At 41.5% G+C, this 25,970-nt stretch overlaps 1 protein-coding gene across 1 annotated transcript in view; it reads left to right on the top strand.

Moving 5' to 3' along the window:
* The window catches only part of prkag2a (protein kinase, AMP-activated, gamma 2 non-catalytic subunit a), a 145,750-nt gene that overhangs the window by 29,441 nt on the left and 90,339 nt on the right, over positions 1–25,970 (top strand). The gene's annotated exons all lie outside the window — the stretch shown is intronic.

Raw genomic sequence — 25,970 nt, 5'->3', positions numbered from 1 at the left:
TACAAAACCCATCGCGCACCAGAGAAAACGTGCACATGCACTTACAATAAACAATTCCACACAAAGACATGGGGGGATGTAATGAGGGATATTGAGACCAGGTGTGTGAGAAGACAAGACAAAACAAATGGAAAATGAAAAGTGGATCGATGATGGCTAGAAGACCGGCGACGCCGACCGCCGAGCGCCGCCCGAACAAGGAGAGGAACCGACTTCGGCGGAAGTCGTGACACATCCTTAGTTTTCTCTTATAAAAGCCATTGAACTCTGTAACTGTCTTAAAGTCACCATGGTGAAATCCCTGAGCGGTTTCCATCCTCTCCAGCAACTGAGTTAGGAACGACGCCTTGATCTTTGTAGTGACTGGGTTTATTGATACACTATCCATAGTGTAATTAATAACTGAACCATGCTCAAAGGGATTTAAAAAAAATAATAAACGATCTACCAATAGGTGCCCTTCTTTGATTTCTGAGCCTCTAACTGGAAAGTTTTATCTCAATCTCTTCATTCAAAGACTCAGTCATGGACACTCTTACTGACAGTTGTGGCTGCTTTGTGTAATGTGTTGTTGTCTAAACCTTCTTGCCCTTTGTGCTGTTGTCTGTGCCCAATAATGTTTGTACCATGTTTTGTGCTGCTACCATGTTGTGTTACTTCCATGTTGTTGTTATGTTGTGTTGACCATGCTGTGGTGTCATGTGTTTCTGCCTTGCTATGTTGTTGTCTTTAGGTCTCTCTTTATGTAGTGTTGTGTTGTCTCTCTTGTCGTGATGTGTGTTTTGTCCTATATTTATATTTTATAAATGTTTTATTTTTAATCCCAGCCCCCGTCCCCGCAGGAGGCCTTTTGGTAGGCCGTCATTGTAAATAAGAATTTGTTCTTAACTGACTTGCTTAGTTGAATAAAGGTTCAATAAAATAAAATAAAAATGGATATCTTTACCAAATCTTTGCAAACTGGTATTGTTCCTAAATATTTGAAAATTGTCAAAGGTATCCCCCTCTATAAAGCTGTTCGATAATTGGACCTTTGCTATTCCTAATCTATATCAATGACCTTGCTGCTGTGTCTTCTACCGTACCATACTAATCTATATCAATGACCTTGCTGCTGTGTCTTCTACCGTACCATACTAATATATATCAATGACCTTGCTGCTGTGTCTTCTACCATACCATACTAATTTATATCAATGACTTTACTGCTGTGTCTTCTACTATACCATACTAATCTATATCAATGACCTTGCTGCTGTGTCTTCTACCGTACCATACTAATCTATATCAATGACCTTGCTGCTGTGTCTTCTACTTCCCATTCTCTTTGCTGTGGATACCAATTTGATTTTATCACAATAATTATGATTCACTAATTAATTAAGCTAACTCATGTATGGCCACATTTTCTGAATGATTCCAGATTTAAAAAATATCTTTAAATGTTAAAACGCCAACTTTGTTGTATTCACTAGTAAAATTAAGAAATATTGTAAAAAAAGAGCCAGAATCTAAATTGGTTGGAAATGTAATGGAACAAGGTGCATCCACTAAATTCCTCTGAGTTCTAATTGATTAACAGTTATCCTGGAAAGATCATATTCAATTTTTCTGTAGCAGTGATGATATCTCTTGGTATCATCAGAAAGATTAGTGGTTTGGTTCATCAGGCTTGCTTCCCATTTCTATACAATAGCTTAATTTACCCATATCTAATTTACTGTAATATTGTCTGGGCCAGTACATATGCCTCCTACCCACATACATTACTCATCCTACAAAATACATATGCTAAACTAGCCACCTCCTCTAACTACCTGGCTCCATCTGCACCTTTGTTTAAGAAACTCAATATCTTGTCTATTTATGACATTAATGTACACCAATTACGCACTTTCATCTAGAAATACTCATACCTCCCAGACAGTTTACCTTTCAATGGATTCTTCCAGGTTCATTCTGAAATCCATCTATATAACACAAGACACTGCAATAACCTTCACCCTCCCCACTGCCGCACCTCACAGTCAATTCTCTCAGACACAGAGGTACCATACTCTGGAATTCTTATCTTCACATTGCCAAACCCTCATCATCCCTCAATAACTTCAAGCAAAGACTGGGGGTCAGCCTGGTGAACCAAACTACCCAATAATTCCCTACATGTAGCCAAACTCTCACACTCGCACACACATAATCAAACATGGTGTTTCTTGAATACTGACTATATTATGTACAATTATAATTAATATGCTTTGTTTAACTGATTGAACTGTAAGGGGTGCGTAACTGGTGGCAGGGAAGTCAGACGCAGGAGAGCAGAACTAGGTAATAGCCGGAGCAGTTTTAATTCCAAAAACCAACGGCATAAAGAAATAACCAACAAGGGTACAAAACCCGACGCCCACCAGTAAACATGTGCACAAGCACTTACAACAAACAATTCCACACAACGACATGGGGGGAACAGAGGGTTAAATACGCAACAATTAATGAGGGAAATAAAAACCAGGTGTGTAGGAAAACAAGACAAATGGAAAATGAAAAGTGGATCGACGATGGATAGAAGACCGGTGACGCCGAACGCCTTGCTCCCAAGGATGAACCAGACTTGTGGAGGTCTACAATTTTTTTTCTGAGGTCTTGGCTGATTTATTTTGATTTTCCCTTGATGTCAAGCAAAGAGGCACTGAGTTTGAAGGTCGGCCTTGAAATATATCCACAGGTACACCTACAATTGACTCAAATGATGTCAATTAGCATATCAGAAGCTTCTGAAGCCATGACATCATTTTCTGGAATTTTCCAATCTGTTTAAAGGCACAGTCAACTTAGTGTATGTAACTTCTGACCCACTGGAATTGTGATACAGTGAATTATAAGTGAAATAATCTGTCTGTAAACAATTGTCGGAAAAATGACTTGTGTCATGCACAAAGTAGATGTCCTAACCGACTTCCCAAAACTATAGTTTGTTAACAAGTTATTTGTGGAGTGGTTGAAAAATTAGTTTTATTGACTCCAACCTAGGTGTATGTAAACTTCTGACTTCAACTGTATGTACAAAATCTACATCTTGAAGAAATATTAATCTCAAAGAAATGTTAAAAGCTTGCATAGGTTGAATATTCTGTCCTCCTGCCGAGTTTAAAGTGTGTTCAACAATTACCCTTTATATACACACTTCACAGCTAAGTTGAGCAACATTATGTTTCTGAACCATAACTCCAAAAAGCACATTTAGTTGATCAATGCGAAACCAGACATGCATAATAATTATGATCAAGGAAGGAACATTGACCACAAACTTTACTTACCCAAGCTCATACGCATATTCAGACAGAGATAAATTACCAATTTATATAGGAAAACTTTGCTCAGAGCCAGCTGATATAATGCATTATGAGGTTGTCTAACATACTATCATTTAATACTTATGTCTTTATAATGATCCTGGGATTTTAAGTCAGTTGTAAAATCGGCAGATAGAAAAGACTTCAGAGAACGTCCTGGCCTGTATTACTAACTAACAAAACTAAAAGCCCATAACACCGAACAATAAGGATCATTTATTGAGGATAAAGAATGATGAAGCCATTCATTGAAAGCTGAAGTTAAATTATCAGTGAAATGGTTTATGTTCTCAAGACAAATTAGGGTTAGTTAAATAACCCATGTTAATTGCCATAGTAGTATCGTTAGTAAGGTAGTTATGTAGTACTTATCACTCAATTTGTATAGAAATTAAACAAGGCAATAAGTAATACATGTTATAAGTCATCTTTTAACACCCAAAGCTCTCACTAGCAAACTTGTGTATGACCCGTCACTACAAAAACAATTTGGTAGATTGTCGAGAACCTGATTTGCAAATGTACGAATATGAGCAAAATCATTTGCATAACTTTCCAGGCTCATATATACTTCTACAACAAGGCTAATACATTTTTAACAAAAATATAAATGCAACATGTAAAGTGTTGGTCCCATGTTTCATGAGCTAAAATAATAAGATCCCAGAAATGTTCCATTCGTGAACGTGATCATTACACAGGTGCACCTTGTGCTGGGGACAATAAAAAGCCACTCTAAAATGTGCAGTTTTGTCACACAACACAAAGTCACAGATGTTTTGAGGGAACATGCAATTGGTGTGCTGACTGCAGGAATGTCCACCAGTGCTGTTGCCAGATAATTAAATGTTAATTTCTCCACCATAAGCCACCTCCAACATAATTTTAGAGAATTTGGCAGTACGTGCAATCGGCTTCACAACTGCAGACCACGTGTAACCACTCCAGCCCAGGACCTCCACATCCGGCTTCTTCACCTGCGGGATCGTCTGAGACCAGCCACCCAAGACAACTGATGAAGCTGTGGGTTTGCACAACCGAAGAATTTCTGCACAAACTATCAGAAACTGTCTCAGGGAAGTTAATCTGCATGCTAGTCGTCCTAAACAGGGTCTTGACCTGACTGCAGTTTGGCATCGTAACCGACTTCAGTGGGCAAATGCTCACCTTCGATAGCCACTTGCACGCTGGAGAAGTGTGCTCCTTTCGGATGAATCCCGGTATCAATTGTACCGGGAAGATGGCAGACAGCGTGTACGGGTGTCGTGTGGGCGAGCGGTTTGATGATGTCAACGCTATGAACAGAGTGGCCCATGGTGGCGGTGTGGCAGGTATAAGCTACGGACAATGAACACAACAGAATTTTATCAATGGCAGTTTGAATGCACAGAGATACCGTGATGAGGTCCTGGGGCCCATTGTCATGCCATTCATCCACTGCCGTCACCACATGTTTCAGCATGATAATGCACAGCCCCATGTTGCAAGGATCTGTAAACAATTCCTGGTAGCTGAAAATGTCTCAGTTCTTCCATGGCCTGCATACTAACAAGACATGTCACCACCAATTGAGCATGTTTGGGATGCTCTGGATCAACGTGTACGACAGCCTTCCAGTTCCTGCCAGTTTCCAGCAACTTCGCACAGCCATTGAAGAGAAGTGGGAAAACATTCCACAGGCCACAATCAACAGCCTGATCAACTCTATGTGAAGGAGATGTGTTGCGCTGCATGAGGAAAATGGTGGTCCATGACCCTACTTTTTTTGAAGGTATATGTGACCAACAGATGCATATCTGTATTCCCAGTCATGTGAAATTCATAGATTAGAGCCTAACAGTGTCTACCCCCAAGCCATAAGACTCCTGAACAGCTAATCAAATGGCTACCCAGACTATTTGCATTGCCCCTTCTTTTACACTGCTGCTACTCTCTGTTTATTATTTATGCAAAGTCACTTTAACTACATGTACAGTACATATGACCTCAATTACCTTGACTTACCTGTGCCCCTGCACGTTGACTATGTACAGGTACCCCCTGTGTATAGCCTCGCTAGTGTTATTTTACTGCTGCTCTTTAATTACTTGTTTTTTATTTAGATTATTATTTATTTATTTACTTAACACGTATCTTTCTTAACTGCATTGTTGGTTAAGGGCTTGTAAGTAAGCATTTCATTGTAAGGTCTTCACCTGTTGTATTCGGTGCGTGTGACAAATACAATTTGATTTGATTTAATTAATTAAATTCAATTTACTGATTTCCATATATGAACTGTAACGCAGTAAAATCTTCGAAATTGTTGCATGTAGCGTTTATTTTTATTCAGTGTATTTATTATACCGGGGCGGCAGGTAGTCTAGTGGTTAGAGCAGTGGACTAGTAACCTAAAGGTTGCAAGATCAAATCCCCGAGCTGACAAGGTTCAAATCTGTCGTTCTGTCGTTCTGCCCCACTGTTCCTAGGCTGTCATTGTCAAAATAAGAATTTGCTCTTAAGCTCTTAACTGACTTACCTAGTTAAATAAAGGTTAAAAAAAAACAATGCAACACATTTTATTGAAGGGGTCTATGTTGTCAAGATGAAGAATATATATGATTGTAAATATTACAAACTGTCTATCGAAATTCATTAAAATAATTAATTGAATATCAAGCAATCTGGTTACACTCAAAATAAATACATTTTCAAGACCAGCATACAACAAGTTTCAACAATTGAAAAGAATATGTATAAAAGACAGGTTGAATACAAGACATTTACTATTCTATTATTAAATTGATGATAGCTAATTATTAATTAACCATTCTATAATATGCATTTTTTAATTCAAATTACCACACAATATGATTACAATTCATTAACTCACAAGGTAGAAATACAAATGCAGTACACAAATGAAGTTAGCTCATCTTAAACAATTACAATTAATTATGTTTATTCAGGATAATCAATGTAGTATTAACCTTTATATTAACCTTATTACTAGGTCCTTTGTAATGCACCTAGTAATTAATGGAGCTACATGCACAATTATCAATAGATTGTTGTTGTTTTTTTAACACAAGGACACCCAAACATGGCTTGGAAATGCCTAAAATAACTTAGCACTACTTTCATACTTTATCATAATCTAAAAAACATATTATTAAATATTTATGTTTATCCCGTATACTTGCATTACTTTACTATTGGAGATATATAATTGACATTTAGCACTATTTACATGTAGAAATGCTACATGTAGCTTCTTTAAGGGAGATTTCTTCAGTGACCCCTGATACAAGGCAGTTTCCCAGCCCTGTGGAGGTAGAGGAGGGGATGCACATACCCAGAGACAATATTGATGGAGGAACAAATGGAGAATGCCAAACCAAGCTTACTGGCTTCTAAGTAATTCTGAAGTGGAATAGCTACTATCATAGTAAAATAATGAATCTGCATCGCTAACATGATAATTAAAATTATCCTAAAGGCCCTCTTCTTCATGTTGTTTGTCCCTTCTCTCTCCCTGTCACCTTCCCCCGGCCCAGGGCGTTTCAGTGCCCTGAGAACAGCCAGGCCGCAGAAGAGCTTCACAGAAAACACAATCAAGGAAAAACCCAAAGTGAAGTAATTGATTACAATTGGGGATTTAGCAAGCATATACACAAAGCAGGACCCAAGCACCAACAGCCAGACCAGCCCGGAACAACCCACCCTGTATCTCAGGGGTTTGTACTTCAGGAAGATTACGGGGTGGACCACCGCCAAGTAACGCTCAACACAGACACAACACTGGAAAAGAGGACGACCGGTGTTGATTAATCCTACACAGAAATTACTAATGTTCCCTACAACACCATTCATTTGTAAGTCTTTGTAGATTAAAGTCAACAGGCAGGATAGGCAGAAGAGTATCTCAGACACGGTGAGGTTGAGAGCGAAGAAATCTGAAGCCACCAACCCTCCTGCTCTGGTCACTATCAGCCACAGGATGTAGACATTGGTGGGGAGACCCAGGACAAGGTTGATGGCGTAGGTAGCAGTGTATATGATAATAATGGATGGATTGAGAGTGTATTTGGTGAAGGAGGGGAGAGTAGTGTTGCTGTCTATGGAGGTGTTCATCTTTATTCAAGAAGTAGTATATGCCCATCCAGTGACTTGCAGGTGCTGGGTACAAAAAAGTAAGTTGTAAAATACATTTATTTCAGGTGTTTAATATTATTAAGGACAAACTTCCTCTTGGAGTGATATTTTTTCAGTTCATCAACAGGTTTTTCTTATTTGATTTACAGCCACACATTACAAATTGACCTTATTCTTAAGCTTGTGTTAGATAATTGAATAACCCTTCTAATATTGTTATTAAGGTAGTTATTAGGGCTGGGTATTGACAGGTAACGCTGAGATGCATATTACCAGAGCCATGTATTTATATTGCCATTCTATATGCATTACAATTCTATATGTATTGTGATTTGATTCTGAAATAGGTTGGAACTGAGGGTTGTTGTATATGAAGTACTATGGTCTTTTAAATCTTGTCAGGAAGAAAACGTTTCTTGTGTACAACTCCTCAAAGTCAACTATTATCTGTTGATATACTGTATGTTATTTAATGGATTTAACCAAATATCAAATTACATGATTTACAACAAAAATAAGAGTTGGTGCTTCCATGTAAAATCCAGTTAAATAGCAGACTGTTAAATAAAAAAAGCCAACTACATGTAACACAATGGCATGCTAACCATTAGTATAATTGAAATGTCTAGTCTCTACAACAATCCAAACGTTTCAACTTTTAAAATTATGAAATGTAGAGATTTCTAACCTGGATTATCGAAGCGGTCTCTTCTTCTGTAAGGTTGTAGTGGTAGTGTCTGAAGTTGAATTTTGACATTCTAAACTCTCACCAGCACACCTGTGTATGTCCCTTCACTACAAAAACAAGTTTGTTAATTGTCCAGAAACTGATTTGCAAATGTAAGAACATGAGCAAAAACCATTTGCATGCTGACAAACTTCTATAGCAAGGCTCACATATACAACAATAATGCAACACAAGGTTGAGGAGAAGGTTTAACGGAAGAGGTCATATCCAGAGGTTATGGTCCAACACGTTGCAAAACAAACATCTGAAAATATGTGTAGCTCTTTGCAATTTCTTGAATTGAAAAACAAATGGTAAAATACATTAGTATGAATGAACATGGTAGATATGGGACATAAAATAATGACATTTACTACATTTGCAAGGCACTAATGGGTTGAACACGTTTGCCTTGTTGTCTTAGAGACCTCCGATACAAGGCAGCTTACCAACCCTGTGGAGGTAAAGGAGGGGCTGGACAAACATGCATGCAGAAACAAATGGAGATAACTGAATGCAAAACTATGTAGTGTAGTTAATTTAAATATTTAAAAGTAGCATCACTATCAATGGGAGTTGAGTTTACACTTGGATAATAAAAAGTATCTGTCCTCATTTTGTCCCCTCCCTCTCCCCTTCCCCCAGCCCAGGATGTTTCAATGCTAGAAAATGTATAGACCGCATAATGACGTCAGCAACAAAGATCAGGGCCTGGCCAGTTACAAAGCAGAGAACAGCCAGACAACACAAACAGAACACTCCAAGCTGTATCTCAGAGGTTTGTCCTTCTGGAAGGTTACATGGTGGACCACCGCTAGGTTACGCTCCACACAGATACAGCACTGGAACAGGAAAAATATAAAGCTTTTGAGATAATGTCCGGTTGTATGTAAAGGTTGATTATAATATGAAGCTTTTGAGATAATGTCCGGTTGTATGTAAAGGTTGATTATAATATGAAGCTTTTGAGATGAGGTCCGGTTGTATGTAAAGGTTGATTATAATATGAAGCTTTTGAGATAATGTCCGGTTGTATGTAAAGGTTGATTATGATATGAAGCTTTTGAGATAATGTCCGGTTGTATGTAAAAGTTGATTATGATATGAAGCTTTTGAGATGAGGTCCGGTTGTATGTAAAGGTTGATTATAGTATGAAGCTTTTGAGATAATGTCCGGTTGTATGTAAAGGTTGATTATAGTATGAAGCTTTTGAGATAATGTCCGGTTGTATGTAAAGGTTGATTATGATATGAAGCTTTTGAGATAATGTCCGGTTGTATGTAAAGGTTGATTATAGTATGAAGCTTTTGAGATAATGTCCGGTTGTATGTAAAGGTTGATTATGATATGAAGCTTTTGAGATAATGTCCGGTTGTATGTAAAGGTTGATTATGATATGAAGCTTTTGAGATAATGTCCGGTTGTATGTAAAGGTTGATTATAATATGAAGCTTTTGAGATGAGGTCCGGTTGTATGTAAAGGTTGATTATGATATGAAGCTTTTGAGATAATGTCCGGTTGTATGTAAAGGTTGATTATAGTATGAAGCTTTTGAGATGAGGTCCGGTTGTATGTAAAAGGTTGATTACAGTATGAAGCTTTTGAGATAATGCCCGGTTGTATGTAAAGGCTGATTATGTTGAAGACAGTAAACATTCAGTTCAGAATCTCGGACACCGTCATGTTGAAGATGAACTCTGAGGTCATCATTACTTCCTCTCCCGTCAAGGGTCAACGACAGGACGTAGACATTGGTGGGGAGACCCAGGATGAGGTTGATGCTTTAGGCAGCAATTTACAGTACCAGTCAAATGTTTGGACACACTTACTCACTCCAAGGTTTTTCTTTATTTTTACTATTTTCTACAAATAGTAAAAAGCTGTCATCAAGGCAAAGGGTGGCTACTTTGAAGAATCTCACATCTAAAATATATTTTGATTTGTTTAACACTTTTTTGGTTACTAAATGATTCCATGGGTGTTATTTCATAGTTATTATGTCTCCACTATTATTCTACAATGAAAAGCGCGGCTGGGACGACTGGGACGAGAGCTGGGACGAGAGGCAGCCCCAAACATTTCTTGGGGGGGGGGGGCACACGGGGAGTGTGGCTAAGTCAGGTAGGAGACCTGAGCCAACTCCCCGTGCTTACCGTGGAGAGAGAGAGTGACCGGGCAGGCACCGTGTTACGCAGTGAAACTCACGGTGTCCCCAGTGTGCATACGTAGCCCGGTGTGCTATATTGCAGCTCCTCGTATCGGCCGGACTAGACTGGGCATCGAGCCAGGAGTAATGAAGCCGGCTCAGCGCATCTGGTCTCCAGTGCGTCTCCTCGGTCCGTGTTATATGGCACCAGCCCTACGCACTGTGTCTCCCGTGGGTCTGCACAGCCCAGTGCATCCTGTGCCTGCGCCCCGCAAGTGCCGGGCTAAAATCAACATCCAGCCAGGACGGGTTGTTCAGGCCCTTAGTTCGAGACCTCCAGTGCGCCTCCACGGACCGGTCTATCCTGTGCCTCCGAGGACCAGGCCTCCAGTAGATCTCTCCAGCCTGGTGAGTACTGTGCCTGTTCTAACAACCAAGTCTCCTGTGTGTCCGTCCAGTCCGGACGCTCCAGAGCCTCCCTGCAGTCCGGACCCTCCAGAGCCACCCGTCTGTCCTGAGCCGCCAGAGTCGCCCGTCTGTCCTGAGCCGCCTGAGCCGCCCGTCTGTCCTGAGCCGCCTGAGCCGCCCGTCTGTCCTGAGCCGCCTGAGCCGCCCGTCTGTCCTGAGCCGCCTGAGCCGCCCGTCTGTCCTGAGCCACCTGAGCCGCCCGTCTGTCCTGAGCCGCCTGAGCCGCCTGTCTGTCCTGAGCCGCCTGAGCCGCCCGTCTGTCCTGAGCCGCCTGAGCCGCCCGTCTGTCAGGAGCCGCCTGAGCCGCCCGTCTGTCAGGAGCCGCCTGAGCCGCCCGTCTGTCAGGAGCCGCCCGTCTGTCAGGAGCCGCCTGAGCCGCCCGTCAGTCAGGAGCCGCCTGAGCCGCCCGTCAGTCAGGAGCCGCCGGAGCCGCCCGTCAGTCAGGAGCCGCCGGAGCCGCCCGTCAGTCAGGAGCCGCCCGTCAGTCAGGAGCCGCCCGTCAGTCAGGAGCCGCCCGTCAGTCAGGAGCTGCCCGTCAGTCAGGAGCCGCCTGAGCCGTCCGTCAGTCAGGAGCTGCCAGTCTCCCTCCAGTCCGGATCTGCCAGAGTCTCCCTCCAGTCCGGATCTGCCAGAGTCTCCCTCCAGTCCGGATCTGCCAGAGCCGCCCTCCAGTCCGGATCTGCCAGAGCCGCCCGTCAGTCCAGAGGCGCCACTCACTCTAGACTCTACCATCAGTCCAGTGGCGTCCTCTAGTCCGGGGTCGGTGGTGAGGGTTCCCGCTCCAGAGACATTACGTAAGTGGGCCGAGTCAGAAGTGGAGCGGGGTCCACGTCCCTCACCAGAACCGCCACCGCGGAGTTATGCCCACCCAGACCCTCCCATATAGGCTTAGGTGTGCGGCCGGGAGTCCGCACCTTTGGGGGGGGGGGGGGGGTACTGTCACTCCCTGACCTTAGTGTTCTTTGTTTTCTTTATTATTTTGGTTAGGTCAGGGTGTGACATGGGTGATTATATGTTTTTGTCCTGTCTAGGGTTTTTGTATGTTTATGGGGTTGTCACCAGTCTAGGGGTTTTGCATGTCTATGGTTGCCTAGATTTGTTCTCAATTAGAGGCAGCTGTTTATCGTTGTCTCTGATTGGGAACCATATTTAGGCAGCCATATTCCTTGAGTATTTCGTGGGTGATTATCTATGTCTGTGTTTAGTTGCTTGTGTCAGCACTATTATTATATAGCTTCACGTTCGTTTTTTTTAATTTTTTTTATAGTTAATTCAGTGTTCTTTCTTTATTAAAAGAAGATGCATTCAAATCACGCTGCGCTTTGGTCTCATTGCTATAACGAACGTGACAATAGTAAAAATAAATAAAAAGCCTTGAATGGGTAGGTGTGTCCAAACTTTTGACTGGTACTGTGATGGATAAAGGGTGTGTTTGGTTGGAAAAGAGCAGAGGAGAGTTGTTGTGTATGGAGGAGTTCATTCCTTCACTATTGTTGAGATCTGTGAATATACAGGACAACAATTTGCTCTTGGAGTGATATTTCACAAATTGAATAAGCCTTATACTTAACCTAGTTAAGGCAAGACAATAAGTAGTACCTGTTATAAGCAGTCTTTTCAAATCAAATTAAAGTTTATTTGTCACATGCACAGGGTACAGCATGTATAAACCATACAGTGAAATGCCTACTTGCAAGCTCCTCCGCAACAATGCAATATTCAATATCAATATCATCCTTGTAAGGTTGTAGTGGCGGTGTCTGAAGTCTGACCAATGAGAGAGAGCAGAAGAACACATACTGTAGACGTTTACATATATTGACTGCAATGTTGACGTTTCAATAAGGGTAAAGCAATGGCCACTTGGGAAAAGGAAAGAACAGAAAGTCCTGGAAACTGTCACTGTCTGCTCTCAATTACCCCCGTTATAGAGGTTGGTAACATCTCGATCCAGAAGGATCTTTGTCAGGTGAGAAAAATTAAGCTCTAAGTCATAAAAAGTTGTGCTTCCGCCAGAAATAATGTGAATTTGCATTGGGTCTCGCATTGGTTAGGGCAGCACTCTGTCTGTTCTACCTCCTTCGTCTGACCAATACATCCTAAACTCTCACCAGCACACCTGTGTATGTCCCCTCACTACAAAAATGGTTTGTTAATTGTCCAGAAACTGATTTGCAAAAGTAAGAACAAAAACCATTTGCATGCTGATTAACTTCTACAACAAGGCTCACGTATACAACAACACACCAGGTTCAGAAGGTAGAAGCCTTTATTGAAGAGGTCAAATCCAGAGGTTACAATCAAACGCGTACATTGAACTTTGCAAAACAAACACCTCAAAATATGTGTAACCTATATAAGATTACCTAAAATAAAGTTAGAATAGTGGTAGCATAGCATTATAATGTTAGGATAAAGCACTAGGTTTTTACTCCCACTTACAAGGTATGTCTGATAACAGTAGTGCTGTTGCTGAAGCAAGCACACCAGTAACAGTAGTGTCTTTGTTTTGAGCAAGCACACTAATAATAAAAAGTATGTCTGATTACAGCTTTCAACAAGCACACTAATTAATACTAAAAGATATCTCGCATAAAGCACGGTTGACCTCTTGCGAAGCTCCCTCTCCCTCTGTCTCTCTTACACACACACACACACACACACACACACACACACACACACACACACACACACACACACACACACACACACACACACACACACACACACACACACACACACACACACACACACACACACACACACACACACACACACACACACACACACTAACACTAACAAAAAAAAGGTGCGGTCCGTATATCTAGGCTATTCGGAAGTCTGATTAGACTCCTGTATCGCCTGGAATTTTGTTTTGATTGAGTTGTTTTTCCAGAGATAACAAGGGGCTTCTGCAGTGACAGCATCATGCCCTTGATCTGTGTAGGGATACTTTTTCCCACTGGCAAAACGGGTTGCAACGACATCAAGAAGTCATGTGCCAAATTTTTTTGCCTGCTAGGTTATATACAGTACATTTTCTCGGGACTGTACACAGCCTGAATGTAGATTGCACCTGGTAAGGAAGTGCAGAAAAGTTTTTATCTACCATGCATGTACTGTACATTAGGAAGTGTCAATCATAGCAGTCTTGGCAGATTTGAATATTGTTGTTGATTTCTGTGAGAAGGAAGTCACTCTACTCTCTACCGCAGGGAGACGCTGTCACACAACCGTGTGATCTGTCCCGTCAACATGCTTTCAGTCCAGACACATTGTGCCATCTACTGGCAATGTCAGCCAATCTACTGGCAATGTCAGCACAGTATACAATAATGGAATCATTTTTGCGCAAAGTGAAATAGGTAGCATATGTGCAGGGAAAAAATGCTTTAAGCCAGTGCTTTACGCAGTGCTGGAGATGACATAATGCAGTGCCCTCTGTAAGTATTGAGACAGTGAAGAATTTTTTCTTTTTTTGACTCTACTTCAAAAGTTTGGATTTGAAATACAAACAATGACTATGAGGTGAAGTGCAAGCTGTCAACTTTAAATTACAGCACTTTTTCTACATAGTCCCCCCAGTTTAGGGGACCAAAAGTATTGGGACAAATTCACTTTTATCTGTCTTAAAGTAGTAAAAAGTTATGTATTTGGTCCCATATTCATAGCATGCAATGGTAACATCAAACGTGTGACTCTACACATTTGCTGTTTGTTTTGGTTGTGTTTCAGATTCTATTCTATTCTATTCTATTCTTATTTACAATAAAATTGACCCCAAAATGACATGGTACATTATTCTCCATTAATTTCTATTGGGCACAAATAATCTGAAACACAAAGAGCAAATGCATCCAACAAACGTGTAGAGTCACAAGCTTGATGTAGTCATTGCGTACTATGAATATGGGACCAAATAATAAACTTTTTACTACTTTAATACACGTATAAGTGAATTTGTCCCAATACTTTCGGTTCCCTAAAATGGGGGGACTATGTACAAAAAGTGAAAAAGTGCTGTAATTTCTACACTGTTCACCCGACATGGATGAAAATACCTGCACATTAAAGCCGACAGTCTGCACTTTAACCTCATAGTCATTGTTTTATTTCAAATCCTAACTTTTAGAGTATAGAGTCAGAATAACAAAAACATTATTCACTGTCCCAATAATTACAGAGCTCACTGTATGTTCAGCAAAAATAACATTCTGTACACTGATCCATGCACCCATGTGGTTTAAGGTTACAACGTTTCAACCTTCAAGCTGAGGAATGCAGGCTATGTGGCAACCAATGTTTTGTTGAAAAGTTAGAGAAGGAAGGTAGGGGAGAAAGTGTAGATCATGTTACTGGTAGAGGTTAGTGGTAGAGAGGTTAGTGTAGATCATGTTACAGGTAGAGGTTAGTGGTAGAGAGGTTAGTGTAGATCATGTTACAGGTAGAGGTTAGTGTAGATCATGTTACTGGTAGAGGTTAGTGGTAGAGAGGTTAGTGTAGATCATGTTACAGGTAGAGTTAGTGGTAGAGAGGTTAGTGGTAGATCATGTTACAGGTAGAGGTTAGTGGTAGAGAGGTTAGTGTAGATCATGTTACAGGGAGAGGTTAGTGGTAGAGAGGTTAGTGTAGATCATGTTACAGGTAGAGGTTAGTGGTAGAGAGGTTAGTGTAGATCATGTTACAGGTAGAGGTTAGTGGTAGAGAGGTTAGTGTAGATCATGTTACAGGGAGAGTTAGTGGTAGAGAGGTTAGTGTAGATCATGTTACAGGTAGAGGTTAGTGGTAGAGAGGTTAGTGTAGATCATGTTACAGGGAGAGGTTAGTGGTAGAGAGGTTAGTGTAGATCATGTTACAGGTAGAGGTTCGTGGTAGAGAGGTTAGTGTAGATCATGTTACAGGTAGAGGTTAGTGGTAGAGAGGTTAGTGTAGATCATGTTACAGGTAGAGGTTAGTGTAGATCATGTTACAGGGAGAGATTAGTGTAGATCATGTTACAGGGAGAGGTTAGTGGTAGAGAGGTTAGTGTAGATCATGTTACAGGTAGAGGTTAGTGGTAGAGAGGTTAGTGTAGATCATGTTACAGGGAGAGGTTAGTGGTAGAGAGGTTAGTGTAGATCATGTTACAGGTAGAGGTTAGTGTAGATCATGTTACATGGAGAGGTTAGTGGTAGAGAGGTTAGTGTAGATCATGTTACAGGAAGAGGTTAGTGTAGATCATGTTACAGGGAGAGGTTAGTGGTAGAGAGGTTAGTGTAGATCATGTTACAGGTAGAGGTTAGTGTAGATCATGTTACAGGTAGAGGTTAGTGTAGATCATGTTACAGGGAGAGGTTAGTGGTAGAGAGGTTAGTGTAGATCATGTTACAGGTAGAGGTTAGTGTAGATCATGTTACAGGTAGAGGTTAGTGTAGATCATGTTACAGGGAGAGGTTAGTGTAGATCATGTTACAGGTAGAGGTTAGTGTAGATCATGTTACAGGTAGAGGTTAGTGGTAGAGAGGTTAGTGGTAGATCATGTTACAGGTAGAGGTTAGTGGTAGAGAGGTTAGTGTAGATCATGTTACAGGTAGAGAGGTTAGTGTAGATCATGTTACAGGGAGAGGTTAGTGGTAGAGAGGTTAGTGGTAGATCATGTTACAGGTAGAGGTTAGTGGTAGAGAGGTTAGTGTAGATCATGTTACAGGGAGAGGTTAGTGGTAGAGAGGTTAGTGTAGATCATGTTACAGGTAGAGGTTAGTGTAGATCATGTTACAGGGAGAGGTTAGTGGTAGAGAGGTTAGTGTAGATCATGTTACAGGTAGAGGTTAGTGTAGATCATGTTACAGGGAGAGGTTAGTGTAGATCATGTTACAGGTAGAGGTTAGTGGTAGAGAGGTTAGTGTAGATCATGTTACAGGTAGAGGTTAGTGTAGATCATGTTACAGGTAGAGGTTAGTGGTAGAGAGTTTAGTGTAGATCATGTTACAGGTAGAGGTTAGTGGTAGAGAGGTTAGTGTAGATCATGTTACAGGTAGAGGTTAGTGGTAGAGAGGTTAGTGTAGATCATGTTACAGGTAGAGGTTAGTGGTAGAGAGGTTAGTGTAGATCATGTTACAGGGAGAGGTTAGTGGTAGAGAGGTTAGTGTAGATCATGTTACAGGGAGAGGTTAGTGTAGATCATGTTACAGGGAGAGGTTAGTGGTAGAGAGGTTAGTGTAGATCATGTTACAGGTAGAGTTAGTGGTAGAGAGGTTAGTGTAGATCATGTTACAGGTAGAGGTTAGTGTAGATCATGTTACAGGGAGAGGTTAGTGGTAGAGAGGTTAGTGTAGATCATGTTACAGGTAGAGGTTAGTGGTAGAGAGGTTAGTGTAGATCATGTTACAGGTAGAGGTTAGTGGTAGAGAGGTTAGTGTAGATCATGTTACAGGTAGAGGTTAGTGTAGATCATGTTACAGGGAGAGGTTAGTGGTAGAGAGGTTAGTGTAGATCATGTTACAGGTAGAGGTTAGTGGTAGAGAGGTTAGTGTAGATCATGTTACAGGTAGAGTTAGTGGTGGGGAGGTTAGTGGTAGATCATGTTACAGGTAGAGGTTAGTGGTAGAGAGGTTAGTGTAGATCATGTTACAGGTAGAGGTTAGTGGTAGAGAGGTTAGTGTAGATCATGTTACAGGTAGAGGTTAGTGGTAGAGAGGTTAGTGTAGATCATGTTACAGGTAGAGGTTAGTGGTAGAGAGGTTAGTGTAGATCATGTTACAGGGAGAGGTTAGTGTAGATCATGTTACAGGTAGAGGTTAGTGGTAGAGAGGTTAGTGTAGATCATGTTACAGGGAGAGGTTAGTGTAGATCATGTTACAGGTAGAGGTTAGTGGTAGAGAGGTTAGTGTAGATCATGTTACAGGTAGAGGTTAGTGTAGATCATGTTACAGGTAGAGGTTAGTGTAGATCATGTTACAGGTAGAGGTTAGTGTAGATCATGTTACAGGTAGAGGTTAGTGGTAGAGAGGTTAGTGTAGATCATGTTACAGGTAGAGGTTAGTGTAGATCATGTTACAGGTAGAGGTTAGTGGTAGAGAGGTTAGTGTAGATCATGTTACAGGTAGAGGTTAGTGTAGATCATGTTACAGGGAGAGGTTAGTGGTAGAGAGGTTAGTGTAGATCATGTTACAGGTAGAGGTTAGTGGTAGAGAGGTTAGTGTAGATCATGTTACAGGTAGAGGTTAGTGGTAGAGAGGTTAGTGTAGATCATGTTACAGGTAGAGGTTAGTGTAGACCATGTTACAGGTAGAGGTTAGTGTAGATCATGTTACAGGGAGAGGTTAGTGGTAGAGAGGTTAGTGTAGATCATGTTACAGGTAGAGGTTAGTGGTAGAGAGGTTAGTGTAGATCATGTTACAGGTAGAGGTTAGTGTAGATCATGTTACAGGTAGAGGTTAGTGTAGATCATGTTACAGGTAGAGGTTAGTGGTAGAGAGGTTAGTGTAGATCATGTTACAGGTAGAGGTTAGTGGTAGAGAGGTTAGTGTAGATCATGTTACAGGGAGAGGTTAGTGGTAGAGAGGTTAGTGTAGATCATGTTACAGGTAGAGGTTAGTGGTAGAGAGGTTAGTGTAGATCATGTTACAGGGAGAGGTTAGTGGTAGAGAGGTTAGTGTAGATCATGTTACAGGGAGAGGTTAGTGGTAGAGAGGTTAGTGTAGATCATGTTACAGGGAGAGGTTAGTGGTAGAGAGGTTAGTGTAGATCATGTTACATGTAGAGGTTAGTGGTAGAGAGGTTAGTGTAGATCATGTTACAGGTAGAGGTTAGTGTAGATCATGTTACAGGGAGAGGTTAGTGGTAGAGAGGTTAGTGTATATCATGTTACAGGGAGAGGTTAGTGGTAGAGAGGTTAGTGTAGATCATGTTACAGGTAGAGGTTAGTGTAGATCATGTTACAGGTAGAGGTTAGTGTAGATCATGTTACAGGTAGAGGTTAGTGGTAGAGAGGTTAGTGTAGATCATGTTACAGGTAGAGGTTAGTGGTAGAGAGGTTAGTGGTAGATCATGTTACAGGTAGAGTTAGTGGTAGAGAGGTTAGTGTAGATCATGTTACAGGTAGAGGTTAGTGGTAGAGAGGTTAGTGTAGATCATGTTACAGGTAGAGTTAGTGGTAGAGAGGTTAGTGTAGATCATGTTACAGGTAGAGTTAGTGGTAGAGAGGTTAGTGTAGATCATGTTACAGGTAGAGGTTAGTGGTAGAGAGGTTAGTGTAGATCATGTTACAGGTAGAGTTAGTGGTAGAGAGGTTAGTGTAGATCATGTTACAGGTAGAGGTTAGTGGTAGAGAGGTTAGTGTAGATCATGTTACAGGTAGAGATTAGTGGTAGAGAGGTTAGTGTAGATCATGTTACAGGTAGAGGTTAGTGGTAGAGAGGTTAGTGTAGATCATGTTACAGGTAGAGGTTAGTGTAGATCATGTTACAGGTAGAGGTTAGTGGTAGAGAGGTTAGTGTAGATCATGTTACAGGTAGAGGTTAGTGTAGATCATGTTACAGGGAGAGGTTAGTGGTAGAGAGGTTAGTGTAGATCATGTTACAGGTAGAGGTTAGTGGTAGAGAGGTTAGTGTAGATCATGTTACAGGTAGAGGTTAGTGGTAGAGAGGTTAGTGTAGATCATGTTACAGGTAGAGGTTAGTGGTAGAGAGGTTAGTGTAGATCATGTTACAGGTAGAGTTAGTGGTGGGGAGGTTAGTGGTAGATCATGTTACAGGTAGAGGTTAGTGGTAGAGAGGTTAGTGTAGATCATGTTACAGGTAGAGGTTAGTGGTAGAGAGGTTAGTGTAGATCATGTTACAGGGAGAGGTTAGTGTAGATCATGTTACAGGTAGAGGTTAGTGGTAGAGAGGTTAGTGTAGATCATGTTACAGGGAGAGGTTAGTGTAGATCATGTTACAGGTAGAGGTTAGTGGTAGAGAGGTTAGTGTAGATCATGTTACAGGTAGAGGTTAGTGTAGATCATGTTACAGGTAGAGGTTAGTGTAGATCATGTTACAGGTAGAGGTTAGTGTAGATCATGTTACAGGTAGAGGTTAGTGGTAGAGAGGTTAGTGTAGATCATGTTACAGGTAGAGGTTAGTGTAGATCATGTTACAGGTAGAGGTTAGTGGTAGAGAGGTTAGTGTAGATCATGTTACAGGTAGAGGTTAGTGTAGATCATGTTACAGGGAGAGGTTAGTGGTAGAGAGGTTAGTGTAGATCATGTTACAGGTAGAGGTTAGTGGTAGAGAGGTTAGTGTAGATCATGTTACAGGTAGAGATTAGTGGTAGAGAGGTTAGTGTAGATCATGTTACAGGTAGAGGTTAGTGTAGATCATGTTACAGGTAGAGGTTAGTGTAGATCATGTTACAGGTAGAGGTTAGTGGTAGAGAGGTTAGTGTAGATCATGTTACAGGTAGAGAGGTTAGTGTAGATCATGGTACAGGTAGAGGTTAGTGGTAGAGAGGTTAGTGTAGATCATGTTACAGGGAGAGGTTAGTGGTAGAGAGGTTAGTGGTAGATCATGTTACAGGTAGAGGTTAGTGGTAGAGAGGTTAGTGTAGATCATGTTACATGTAGAGGTTAGTGGTAGAGAGGTTAGTGTAGATCATGTTACAGGTAGAGATTAGTGGTAGAGAGGTTAGTGTAGATCATGTTACAGGTAGAGGTTAGTGGTAGAGAGGTTAGTGTAGATCATGTTACAGGTAGAGAGGTTAGTGTAGATCATGTTACAGGTAGAGGTTAGTGGTAGAGAGGTTAGTGTAGATCATGTTACAGGTAGAGGTTAGTGGTAGAGAGGTTAGTGTAGATCATGTTACAGGTAGAGGTTAGTGTAGATCATGTTACTGGTAGAGTTAGTGGTAGAGAGGTTAGTGTAGATCATGTTACAGGGAGAGGTTAGTGGTAGAGAGGTTAGTGTAGATCATGTTACAGGGAGAGGTTAGTGGTAGAGAGGTTAGTGTAGATCATGTTACAGGTAGAGTTAGTGGTAGAGAGGTTAGTGTAGATCATGTTACAGGGAGAGGTTAGTGGTAGAGAGGTTAGTGTAGATCATGTTACAGGTAGAGGTTAGTGGTAGAGAGGTTAGTGTAGATCATGTTACAGGGAGAGGTTAGTGGTAGAGAGGTTAGTGTAGATCATGTTACAGGTAGAGGTTAGTGGTAGAGAGGTTAGTGTAGATCATGTTACAGGGAGAGGTTAGTGGTAGAGAGGTTAGTGTAGATCATGTTACAGGGAGAGGTTAGTGGTAGAGAGGTTAGTGTAGATCATGTTACAGGTAGAGGTTAGTGGTAGAGAGGTTAGTGTAGATCATGTTACAGGGAGAGGTTAGTGTAGATCATGTTACATGGAGAGAGGTTATTTTTTACGTGCCTCCTAACGGAAGGAGGTGCAGGAATCAGGAGCAGGAGAGCAAGGAAATCCCAGTGGCAAAATAGTTTATTGAGAAGTCGCAACTCAACTACAACATGGGACTGAAACACGCCCAAACGAGGTCGCCACACACACAGGGAATAAAGCGCTACACACGGAGGAGAAACCTCTACTCCTAAACTCAATACCTAACGGCACAACTGCCGAGAGAAAAGAAACCCCGTGGTGCAGACACGCACCACCTACTAACGTAACCACAGAAAACAATCCCGCACAAAGACTAACAGGCAGCGGAGGTAAATATACACACCGAAATCAACTAATAAGACACAGGTGTAAACAATACAGACAGACACAAACGAAAAGGAAAAATGGATCGGTGGCAGCTAGTAGGCCGGCGACGACGACCGCCGAGCACCGGGGTTACCTTCGGTGGAAGTCGTGACATTAGTGTAGATCATGTTACAGGAGAGGGGTTTCGCGTTGCCATAGGTCCAAAATCACGCCGTTGTCACGTCTCCCTTGGAGGTATGGAGAATTTTGTATTGCAAAAAAAAATGTTTTAATGGTTGCTATATTTGCAATACAAACTCAAACATTTTGATTGGATGTTACATTTCAAGAACCCTCTCCCCCAGATGCCACAGATGGCTGTGTGTCATTGTTTTTGGTCCGGGGAGTTGTTGTTGTGTATGCTAGTTCAACTACTATTTTTGAAGTTATCAATGTGGCCGACAGTCTGCGATTGATATTTATTGAAATTGAAAGTGTATTACGCCGGTGAAGATATACACACTTTTGCCTTGTCGTTGTTCGTCCACATGGCTGTGCTTTGCTTCCACCAACAATATCGGGAAGATTGTCCATTTGCTTGTTTTTGTAAGGACAGTGGGAGAACCTATTCAAGTATGTAAATACATTTTTTAAATATATTTTTAAAAAGACAACGACCCTAAGCACACAGCCAATATAACGCAGGAGTGGCTTCGGGACAAGTCTCTGAATGTCCTTGAGTGGCCCAGCCAGAGCCCGGTCTTGAACCGGATCAAACATCACTGGAGAGACCTGAAAATAGCTGTGTAGCGACGCTCCTCATCCAACCCAACAGAGATTGAGAGGATCTGCAGAGAAGAATGGGAGAAGCTCCCCAAATATAGGTGTGTCAAGCTTATAGTGTCATACCCAAGAAGACTTGAGTCTGTAATCGCTGCCAAAGGTCCTTCAACAAAGTATTGAGTAAAGGGTCTGAATACTTATTTAAATGTTTTATTTCTGTTTTTAATTTTTAATACATTTGCAAACATTTCTAAAAACCTGTTTTTGTCATTATGGGGTATGTAGGGTTGACAGACTTGCCAGACTTGGGAGACTTGCCAGACTTGGGAGACTTGGCCTATATACCAACTGTACTAGTTCTCCCCTAGCAGATTTTCAATGGTGTATGTTTGTGTTTATGTTTGTATACCTGTTAGTGTTAAACATTACTGTGTGGTGCGTGCATGTAACCTGTGATTCTCTGTGCGTACCGAATACCCACACAGCAGTAGCTCCACTTAAGCCCTCTCCTCCAGCAGCAATCCCATAATCACTCTCCCCACTCACAACCCCCAGTTGCTCGGCAACCGTCAAATAAACAGAGAGTCGAAGGCAAGCCTCCTCGCGCGTGGAGAAGCTAACTGACCAGTTAGCACTGGAACAGCAGAGTGACATCAGGGTGTCACAGAAGCCCTTATTTTAGCGGTGTGACAGTCACAATGTTCTCAGAGTCAGTGTATACTCTGGCCTCGCTAGCAGCTACATGACTCAGCTCACTCTCTGTACAGTGTCAAAAAAAGGCTCCCTCCATTTTAGGGCAGGAATGAACGTACAGTACTCGGAAACTCTGCTGCTACACACTTGCTCACAAGGCATGTCTAGATTAAAAGGTTGTCAGATTACAGTGTATTTATATTTCCAGATTCACGCACTGTTTCTGCTCTTTCTTAATTGATAACTTGTGGAGGGAAAACTGAAAGCAGAAAGAGAAAAGCCTCATAGGACCTTAGAAATGCTTGTATGTTGTGAGAAATGCCTGTTCTCAGCCACTTTGCGAGACGTGTTTTAAAGAACAGAGGGAGGACAATGTTTAGTCGTAAATGTGTAATTATGTTGGTATTGCAAGAATGGGTGCTAGTCACTATTAAGTATTTGAGTACGCTATAACACCCCTCAATCTTTCAGATTTCATATGGATTGTGGGCTGCTGAGCTGAGTGACATGCTTTCACACCTACCTGATATACGGGTTTATTATCTTGGTGTGTCTAGTCATTTGGTTTTGTTCTTTATTGTTGTTTAAGAAGCGTTGGTGGCCTGTCCATGAACCAGAAAGTGGATGTATGGTACTGTAATACTAAACTCTAGTTATGGAATTATGGAAAGCCGACTCTTATAGTTAGTCTGGAGCAGACTGACTGGTTAATTATGGAAGGGAGGTGGAGAATGTGTCACAAGAGGTAGAGCAAGAGAGAGAGAAAGAGGGACAGGGAGAGCAATGAGAGAGAAAGAGGGACAGTGAGAGAGAGAGAGAGAGAGAGAGAGAGAGAGAGAGAGAGAGGTACAAGGAGGGCAGCGAAAGTGAGGGAGATAATGTGATTGATTGAAGCAGGGAAGAGATTAACAGATAGATGTCGACAAGAGTCATGCTGAGGCAAGAAAGATGGAAAGAGATGCAGAGGAGAGAGATGGCGAGACCGGGAGTTAAAGAGGGAGATGGGGAGAGAGAAACAAAGAGAGCGGATCATTTGAAGCCATGGAAACATGCATTCTGTAGCCATGTCTTTCCTTAAGGACTAATTTCCCCTTCTAAATATGTGTGGAGTGACATCACAATGTTACTATTTGATATTATGAGGGATTTTTCTCTGTTGTTTAAATGACTCATCCTGAAGTAGTAATTACAGTTGAAGTCAGAAGTTTACATAAACTTAGGTTGGAGTCATTAAAACTAGTTTTTCAACCACTCCACAAATAACTTGTTAACAAACTATAGTTTTGGCGAGTCGGTTAGGACATCTACTTTGTGCATGACACAAGTCATTTTTCCAACAATTGTTTACAGACAGATTATTTCACTTATAATTCACTGTATCACAATTCCAGTGGGTCAGAAGTTTACATACACTAAGTTGACTGTGCCTTTAAACAGCTTGGAAAATTCCCGAAAATGATGTCATGGCTTTAGAAGCTTCTGATATGCTAATTGACATCATTTGAGTCAATTGGAGGTGTAACTGTGGAAATATTTCAAGGCCTACCTTCAAGCTCAGTGCCTCTTTGCTTGACATCATGGGAAAATCAAAATAAATCAGCCAAGACCTCATAAAAAAAATTGTATAAACACCATGGGACCACGCAGCTGTCATACCGCTCAGGAAGGACACGCGTTCTGTCTCCTAGAGATGAACGTACTTCGGTGCGAAAAGTGCAAATCAATCCCAGAACAACAGCAAAGAGCTTGTGAAGATGCTGGAGGAAACAGGAACAAAAGTATCTATATCCACAGTAAAACGAGTCCTATATCGACATAACCTGAAAGGCCGCTCAGCAAGGAAGAAGCCACTGCTCCAAAACCACAATGAAAAAGCCTGACTACGGTTTGCAACTGCACATGGGGACAAAGATCGTACTTTTTGGAGAAATGTCCTCTGGTCGGATGAAACAAAAATAGAACTGTTTGGCCATAATGACCATCGTTATGTTTGGAGGAAAAAGAGGGAGGCTTACAAGCTGAAGAACACCATGCTTCCCAACCGGGAATCACGGGGGTGGCAGCATCATGTTGTGGGGGTGCTTTGCTGCAGGAGGGACTGGTGCACTTCACAAAATAGATCATCATGAGAAAGGAAAATTATGTTGATCTATTGAAGCAACATCTCAAGACATCAGTCAGGAAGTTAAAGCTTGGTCGCAAATGGGTCTTCCAAATGGACAATGACCCCAAGCATACTTCCAAAGTTGTGGCAAAATGGCTTAAGGACAACAAAGTCAAGGTATTGGAGTGACCATCACAAAGCCCTGACCTCAATCCTATAGAACATTTGTGGGCAGAACTGAAAGAGCGTGTGCAAGCAAGGAGGCCTACAAACCAGACTCAGTTACACCAGCTCTGTCAGGAGGAATGGGCCAAAATTCACCCACCTTATTGTGGGAAGCTTGTGGAAGGCTACTCGAAACATTTGACCCAAGTTAAACAATTTAAAGGCAATGCTACCAAATACTAATTGAGTGTATGTAAACTTCTGACCCACTGTGAATGTGATGAAAGAAATAAAAGCTGAAATAAATCATTCTCTCTACTAATATTCTGACATTTCACATTCTTAAAATAAAGTGGTGATTCTAACTGACCTAAAACAGGGAATTTTTACAGGGATTACATGTCAGGAATTGTGAAATACTGGGTTTAAATGTATTTGGCTAAGGTGTATGTAAACTTCCGACTTCAACTGTATGTATTGTTTCTCAGTATCCTATCCTTTGCGATTAACTCATTATATCAGCTCTCTGCACATAGATACTGTTCTGTGGGGTGTTTGTAATGTCCTGATAACGTCTAGATAACATCTGCACCATGTCACTGCCCAGTACAGGCAGCCAACCAACAACATTCCACAGCACATTAAGGCCTTATCAAAGAATAGCTACGTTACATTCTTTGAGAGAGTGGGGGTGGGGGCTCTATCTATTAACAGTGGTTAGACTACCGGCCGTTCTCAATACAGATATCA

This window comes from Salvelinus alpinus, chromosome 8 (genome assembly GCF_045679555.1).
Source record: "Salvelinus alpinus chromosome 8, SLU_Salpinus.1, whole genome shotgun sequence".
Taxonomy (NCBI): Eukaryota; Metazoa; Chordata; class Actinopteri; order Salmoniformes; family Salmonidae; genus Salvelinus; species Salvelinus alpinus.
The sequence above is the reverse complement of the archived record's forward strand: the minus strand, read 5'-3'. Positions and strand labels throughout refer to the sequence as shown.